A 7,938-nucleotide genomic window follows, 5' to 3' on the forward strand; every position below is an offset into this window, starting at 1 on the left:
GCTTACCAATTCAACATATTGGTTCCATTGCATTTCGCACTGATAATCATTATCTTGTTCTTAGTAAAGTTCTTCATGTTCCAAATATTGCAAGAAGTCTCATTTCAGTTAAACAACTATGTGCATATAATAATAGCTGGTTTATATGTGATGAATGTGAATTTTTTGCGCAAGACAAGAAGACAAGGGAGGTGATGTATCACGGAAAGATTAAACTAGAAGAGCTATTTCAGATTCTAGTGGTTAAATCTTCCCGAGGGTTAGAGTTTGTTACAAAGGATCTAGTGGCTTACTTAGGGACAATGGTGAAGTCAAATATTTGGCATCAAAGGTTGGGGCACCCTGCTTATGATACCATGGCTGCAATGTTGCAACAGTCTAAGGTTGTACACAAGTTAGATGATACATGTACTACTTGTATTTCTTGTATTAGAGGAAAAATGTCTAGGATACCATTTCCTATTAGAAATGACAGATGTTTGGTTCCTTTTGAGAAAGTTCATACTGATGTTTGGGGTCCAACTCCTATAAAATCTGTGGAAGGATTTAGATTCTATGTATTGTTTATTGATGACTATACCAGATTTACTTGGATATTTCCCATGTGCAACATATCTGATGTGTATGCAATTTTTGTCAAATTCTATAGTTTCATTCACACTCAGTTTGGGATATCAATTAAAGGATTCCAAACAAATGGTGGAGATGAATACACTAGCAAGAGATTTACATCATTTTTGGCTGCAAAATGTATTATGTAGTTTATTTCCTGTCCTTACACACCTCAACATAATGGCATTTCTGAGAGGAAACATAGACATGTGGTGGACACTGCTCTTAGTTTATTAAATGCTTCTGGTTTAAGCAGTGAGTTTGGTATTTTGCTTGTGCTCATGCAGTCTTCTTGATTAATAAAATGCCTTGTAAGACCTTGTCCTTTAGTTTTCCTTATTTGTTGTTATACAACAACGTGCATGAGTTACAGTCTTTGAGAATATTTGGATCAACTGTGTTTCCATGGATCAAGCCTTATAACAATCATAAACTGTAGTTTAAGTAAAAAATGTGTATCTTCTTAGGTTATGCAATGGGGTATAAAGCGATTATATGTTATGATCAATAGTCTAAGAATTAAAGTATTAGCATGATTACCTTCTAGTTTATTAAATATCCACTGATTGTCTTCAAAGTTATTAAATATGCACTGGTTGTGTTTTTTATCATGATACAAGTAAAACAGAAAGTTACTACATACCAACCACAAATTGGTCTTAGAGAGAGAGTGTGACAATCCGTTCCAAATTTTACGTTTTTATTTTATTTTAAAAGCGTGAATTTACGAAATTGCCCTAAAGGTAAGGACTTTGACTTCCGTTGACCATCGACTTGAGAGATGTGGGACTTATTCTTTTAGCATATCCTTGTAGTACTCGTTGGTACTGAACGTATAGGCGAAAGCCGTTTGCAAGTCCGGATTATAACGGTATAGTTACGGACGTTCGAAATTGGTTACTCAAGGTTTAGTGTTAATTAAATTAAATCTCCACTTTGTGGGGTGAAGCTCAATCAGAAATGGCGGAAAGAAAGTAAAGAAAAAAAAAAAAAAAAGGAAAAAGGAAGTGGCTTTCCCGTCCACCCGCACCCACCACGAGTTCCCATTTTCCAAGGCCGATTCCGGCCAACTCCGATGGAGTTTTTCGATGCCACCACCACCATCTTGAAGCTCTCATTCCCCTCTACAAAACTCACCCAAGAACCACCTTGATTAACCATGGTATGTGGCGGTTTGAGGCCACGAAAGTTGACAAAAATCAATAGTGCTCCGGCCACCCTTTTCGATTTTCCGGCAAATCGGCAAAGCGATGGCTGATGCCACCACTTGGGCTTTGTAGCCCATCATCCCAGGAGCAAAACCCAACCAACCTTGACCCCGTTGGACCACCGTAGACGACGAATCGACGTTGGGAAGTTTTAGGCACCCGCCGGCTTTGTGGGCAAAATTGACCATCTTCCGTCCACTTTTGGACTTTGTGGCAGGTATGAAAGTTGCTTCACTCACTGAGATCTTCATTTCTGTGAAGTTTGAGAATTTTTGGAAATAGTTGGATTTTCCGGCAAGTCTGGGCGGCCGACCGCCACCCGCCACCCGCGGCGGCGCGTGGCCAACGGGCCGCCAATGCTATTTTTAGGCTATGTCGAATGTCTTGAATTCAGTTTTGTTATTTGAATGACGTAGGTTGATCGTTGGAACCTAAATTCGTTACGATACGTTACTTGATAAAAATGTGAATCGATGATCCGACCGTTGGATCGTCACCAAAATTGGATACATTATAATACATAATATTTAAAGATCATAGGAATTTATGGATTAGGAATCCGACTTACGGATCTTCCTGAATTGGATTTGTAAGTTAGTAAAATAAATGTTCACAGCCACTTGTTTTAGGCAATTGGCGGAAATCTGACCGTTGGATCGTAATGAAATTTAATATGTTATTCTAGAAACATATTGTGGATCGTTGGGAGTTGCGGATTGGAAATCTGATATGCGGATCTTTCGAGTCAAGTTATACAGGGTTGTAGACCCTACCGTCGATCTTTGATCGACTGTTGACTTGTGGTCAATGTGTCTCAAACTATTTTAGAATGTCATTGAGGTTGTGTTTTATGTGAATTACATATTCTACAGATAAGAGTTCTGAGATGTGATTTGATAATTGGTCACAGGGACCAATTATTCAGGACGCCTCGATGAGTGCGCTAGAGAATCATAGCGTGGGCTCCAGGTGAGTGGATCTTTTCCTTTTTATCGTACATATTATTGAGAGTTCTATCGACACTTTTAAATTGATTAGGTATATTACCTTCATATAATTATTGTGAATGCTTGAAGTACCTTTATGAACTACGAATGGTTTGATCCCTGTTTAGGGTACATAGGCAGTCTAACGAGACGTTATATGTAGCCATAAAATATTTGAGACAAAAGCCGTGCTTGGGAAATTGAGTAATGCGAAGGAAATTGGTGAAGGCAAGTTTTAGTTTTGTGAATTAGTTAGTTAAATTAGTGTTAATTAGGTTATCATGGATAATTATCCCTGAAAATAAGTAGTTCGGGAGTAGGACGTTATTGATTGTACACTTCACACCGTATTGTTTATAATTGAAAATGCTACGACATGGTTGAGTATTAGATTGCATCATGGTATATCCATATGTATATTACTTGCATATAATTATTGAGAATGCTTTCAAGTGCAAAGGTGAACGCAGGATACCCAGGTAAGTTCAGGTGAGTATATGGTATTAGTTGAATCAATTGCGTTATAGCATGACTGCAGTTATGTGTTAGGCAACTTCGATACTGTCATATTGGTTGCCATGAGTTGCACATGTTATATTGAGATGCATTGAGAGCTTATAAACCTGCACCCTGGTGTTAGTGCTCCCACCCATGGCCAGGGCATAGTCCCTCACGTGATGTTCACCTCCCACACCTTACGCTCACCTTGGATCCAAGGTAGGTGCACAGTCCTATCGTACAGACCACTTTAGGTGGTTCCGACTCGTAGGTGACCTGCGATTATTTGCACAATCTTCACGTGATCGTAGCACTTGAGCGTATTTATTTACACCCAGTCCTGTCGTACAGACCACTTTAGGTGGTTCCGACTCGTGTGCAGGTATACCTATTGAGCTATTGGCTAGCCATGATTGATGAGATATGGATAAGTCATACAGGTCACTATAAGTGACTCCGACTTATATGCTAGCCATGATTGTTGAGATATGGATAAGTTGTACATGTCATTTTAGATGACTCTGACTGATAAATCACTTTGTATTGATTAAGTTCATTTGGCCTACTTATTAATGTATGGTGGAGTTGATGGCAAACCGTGGTTTTGGTCATTTCTGAATATGGTTTGGATATATGTATATATGTTGTACTGTTCTATAGAAAACGATAAGGGAATTACAGTGACGGGTTATTACTGTTAGAAAGGTAATAGTTTTGGGAAGCTTGGTTTTACTGCTTACTCACACTTTCTGCTTTGTACCCCTTCAGGTTTTAATTGCTGAGTTCGTATCGACGAGGATATATAGCTAATCTTAGTATTGGTGGCTACTTTTAAGGTTATGATTCTTACCCACACTACTGTACCTTACTTATGCTCTGACATCGCGTGTGAAATGGGTTCGCTCCCACTCGTAGCGCACTCTGGTATTTAGACACTTTTAGATTCAAATTTAGTCACTTTTTATACACTATCACATTTTATGGCTTCGTCACCTTCCAGGTGTCGGCCAACACAGCTCGATTCAGGGTCCAAGTGGACTTTCTGGGTCGGGGTGTGTCAGAGAGGATATAGTTGAAGATTTTGTAGTAAAAAAATCTTATTCAATCATTCAGGAGGCCTGTTTTAGACTGCGCAGTGGCTAATAATAGGAATAGTTTTAATGTGGCAAAAATTATTGAGCCAGATGTTGAATCCCACATCGGTCGTAGGAAAAGATAAATAATAGTTTAAATATATTAACCGCACTCTAACTAATATTGAGACCTTTTGTGATAAAACTTCACACCTAATGGATTGTACATGTGGTAATTACCAAGTTGAGGACAATATCAATGTTGTTGGAAGTGGGCCATATGGCCCGTCTCTCTGATAATTCTACATTTTTTTTATGGCTTAATTCTCATTGTATTACATAACTAAAAATATATACAAGATACAATCTTTATTCCATAAGGAAACAATAAACAATAAAGGACACAAACATATATCATTTCTAGTAAAGGATTCTAATATGTACAATATATTTACATCCCTTTTTAATATTACTCACAGTAATACTCCCCCTCAAGTTTGAGCATAGATATCATACATGCTCAACTTGACAAGTGAGCCACCAAAAGACCTACTACACACAGCATGAGTAAGGATATCCACAAGTTGCTCTTCCGAGTTCACAAACGGTATTGACACAATTTTCTTCTCAAGCTTTTCCTTAATGAAATGACGATAAACCTCTATATGCTTTGTTCTATCATGTTCTACCGGGTTCTCTGCAATCTCACGTGTGGACTTATTATCACAATACAAATTTGTGGCCTCCTTTGGTTTGAAACCTAGACCCCGGAGTAACTTACGCAACCAAAGAACTTCACATACTCCATGCGCCATACCTCTGAATTTGGCCTCAACTTAAAGATCTAGACATCACATTTTGTTTCTTGCTCCTCCAAGTAACTAAATTTCCACCAACAAACGTAAAGTATCCAGCAGTAGAGCGCCTATCAGTCACATCACCTACCTAATCAGCATTAGTAAATCCCTCGATCTTCAGATGACTGGAATTTTTATACAAAATTCCTTTTCCCGGAGCTGACTTCAAATAAGCTAAAATCTGCATAATTGCTGCTATATGATCCACACTTGGTAAGTGCATGAACTAACTCACCACACTTACTGCATAGGTTATAACCGGACGAATATGAGCTAAATAAATTAGTCTTCCTACCAGCCTCTGATATCTGGCTTTATCTACTAGTTCTTGATCTGAATAAATCCCCAAGTAATGTTTCTCCACATTGGGAGTATCTATAGGTTTACACCCAAGCATACTTGCTTCCTTCAATAAATCCATAACATATTTTCGTTGAGATAAGAAAATACCTTAGGATGAACGAGCAACTTCAACTCCAAGAAAAAACTTTAAGTCACCTCTTCATCTCACACTCGGTAGAAATGTTCTTCTCCAGTTTGACAATCTCATCTGAATCATCAACTGTTATTATCATATCATCCACATAAATAATCAAGGCTGTTACTTTACCGTTTGTCCACTTCATAAATAAAGTATAAACAGACTAACCCTGATAATACCCATTCTTTCTCATGACCTGAGTGAATCTCCCAAACCATGCACGAGGTGACTGCTGAAGCCCATAAACTGACTTATGCAATCGGCACATTCTTGATTTTTCCTCCGTTACTATATCCCAGAGGAAAATCCATATATACTTTTTCCTCTAGATATCCATGAAGAAACGCATTTTTTATATCAAATTGTTTCAGTGGTCAATTCAAATTTGCAGCTAATGAGATAAGGACTTGTATCGTATTCATCTTAGCCACCGGAGAGAAAGTTTCGTAGTAATCAACTTCGTACGTTTGAGTGTATCCTTTCGCCACTAACCTTGCTTTATACCTGTCAAGTGATTCGTCAACCTTGTATTAACTGTAAAAACCCATCAGCACCTATTGGTTTTTTTCCTTTTGGCAGCTCAATACTTCCATGTATTATTTTTCTGCAATGCCCTCATCTCTTCATCCATTGCTTCGGTCCATTCTCGACTTTTCAAAGCATCTTCAACCTGAGTTGGTACTTGAATTAAATCTACATTATTCACCCAAGCTTGACATTCAAATAAAAGGTTTTTACATGACACATAATTGGCTATTGGATACTTCACTTTTCCTTTCGGAGAAAGCTTGTCAAGAGGTAAACCACAACTTTGTCGTGGTGGAAACTTATACGTACTTATAAAATCATTAGTTCCATGAGCATCAATGGTACTTACCTCAGGGATATCCAAAGAAGATGTATTAGACAATGGCACGATTGAGCTAGAGAGAAGGGGAAGCAACAGGCTCAGCAAGAGTTTCGGTAGTCCTAGACTCGGCAGCAACCTGATGTGGAGCTGTTTTTTCTTCAGTAGAAGATGGCTGAACACTAGCACTCTTCCTCGGCAAGGCCTGGCTGACACACTGCACTATCTTCGGCAGACAGCAGTTAAAGCCCTATCACATTCTCGGCTGTTTCTTATCGAGACCCATTGTTCTCATTGTCATCAACACACGCTCCCCCTGAACTACATATCACATAATCTAGTATCTTTAACCATCCAAGATCACCGTGATCACCACTAGTACTCTCCCTGGTGATCTGAAGGTGATGGGTTCAAAGAATAAAAATACTCAAATTCAGAAAAACCCCATACTTGACGGATTATGCAGGTGGTAATCACCAAGTTGGGGACAATATTGGTGTTGTTGGAAGTGGGTTGCATGGCCCATCTTTCTGATAATTCTACATGGTATCAGAGTAAGGGAGCAGGCCCTTACTGTACTGCCATGTGATGGGTGGGTCCCCTTGGCCCCGCGCGATGATGGTGGGTCCCTTGACCCCGCGTGTAGGGTGAGCCCTATTAGCTCCACGTGGTTACCGATGCGGATCTGTCACATCTCGACCCTGAGCTCCACCACATCCCGGGCTCAACTCCGTTGTAACACAATATTGTCCGCTTTGGGCCCCAACCACGCCCTCATGGTTTTGTTTCTGGGAACTCACGAGCAACTTCTCAGGGGATCACTCATCCTGGGATTGCTCCAACCCAAACTCGCTTAACTTCGGAGTTCCGATGGAACTTGAAGCCAGTGAGCTACCAAACGGCCTCGTGCTATATGGAGGTGGGCAAATACATATAAGGCATAAAGGATCATCTCCCTTGGATGATGTGGGATCTAATAGTATCTCCCATGTATGACCCACTAATTGGGTCCCACGTGGGGGGTGTGTTGAATCCCACATCGGTCATAGTAAAAGATAAGTAATAGTTTAAATATATTAACCCCACTCTAACTAACACCGAAGCCTTTTGTGATACAACTCCACACCTGACGAATTGTACAAGTAGTAATTACCAAGTTGGGGATAATATCAGTGTTGTTAGAAGTGGGCCATATAGCCCGTCTCTCTGATAATTCTACACAATCTACTATTTGGATGTTTCCTTTCTGGATTGAAATCACATTGAGCAGCTTTAACGACTGTAGTGAATTGTCCTATATCTCAGAGTACGTCATAGATGCCTGCAAGCACTATTAATGCAATTAACATTACGAAGATTCTGGTGGTTTGCCTCAT

This window comes from the organism of the source record quoted next, unplaced genomic scaffold (genome assembly GCF_019419815.1).
Source record: "Pyrus x bretschneideri cultivar Hongxiangsu unplaced genomic scaffold, Pyrus_bretschneideri_v1 Contig49, whole genome shotgun sequence".
Classification (NCBI taxonomy): Eukaryota; Viridiplantae; Streptophyta; class Magnoliopsida; order Rosales; family Rosaceae; genus Pyrus; species Pyrus x bretschneideri.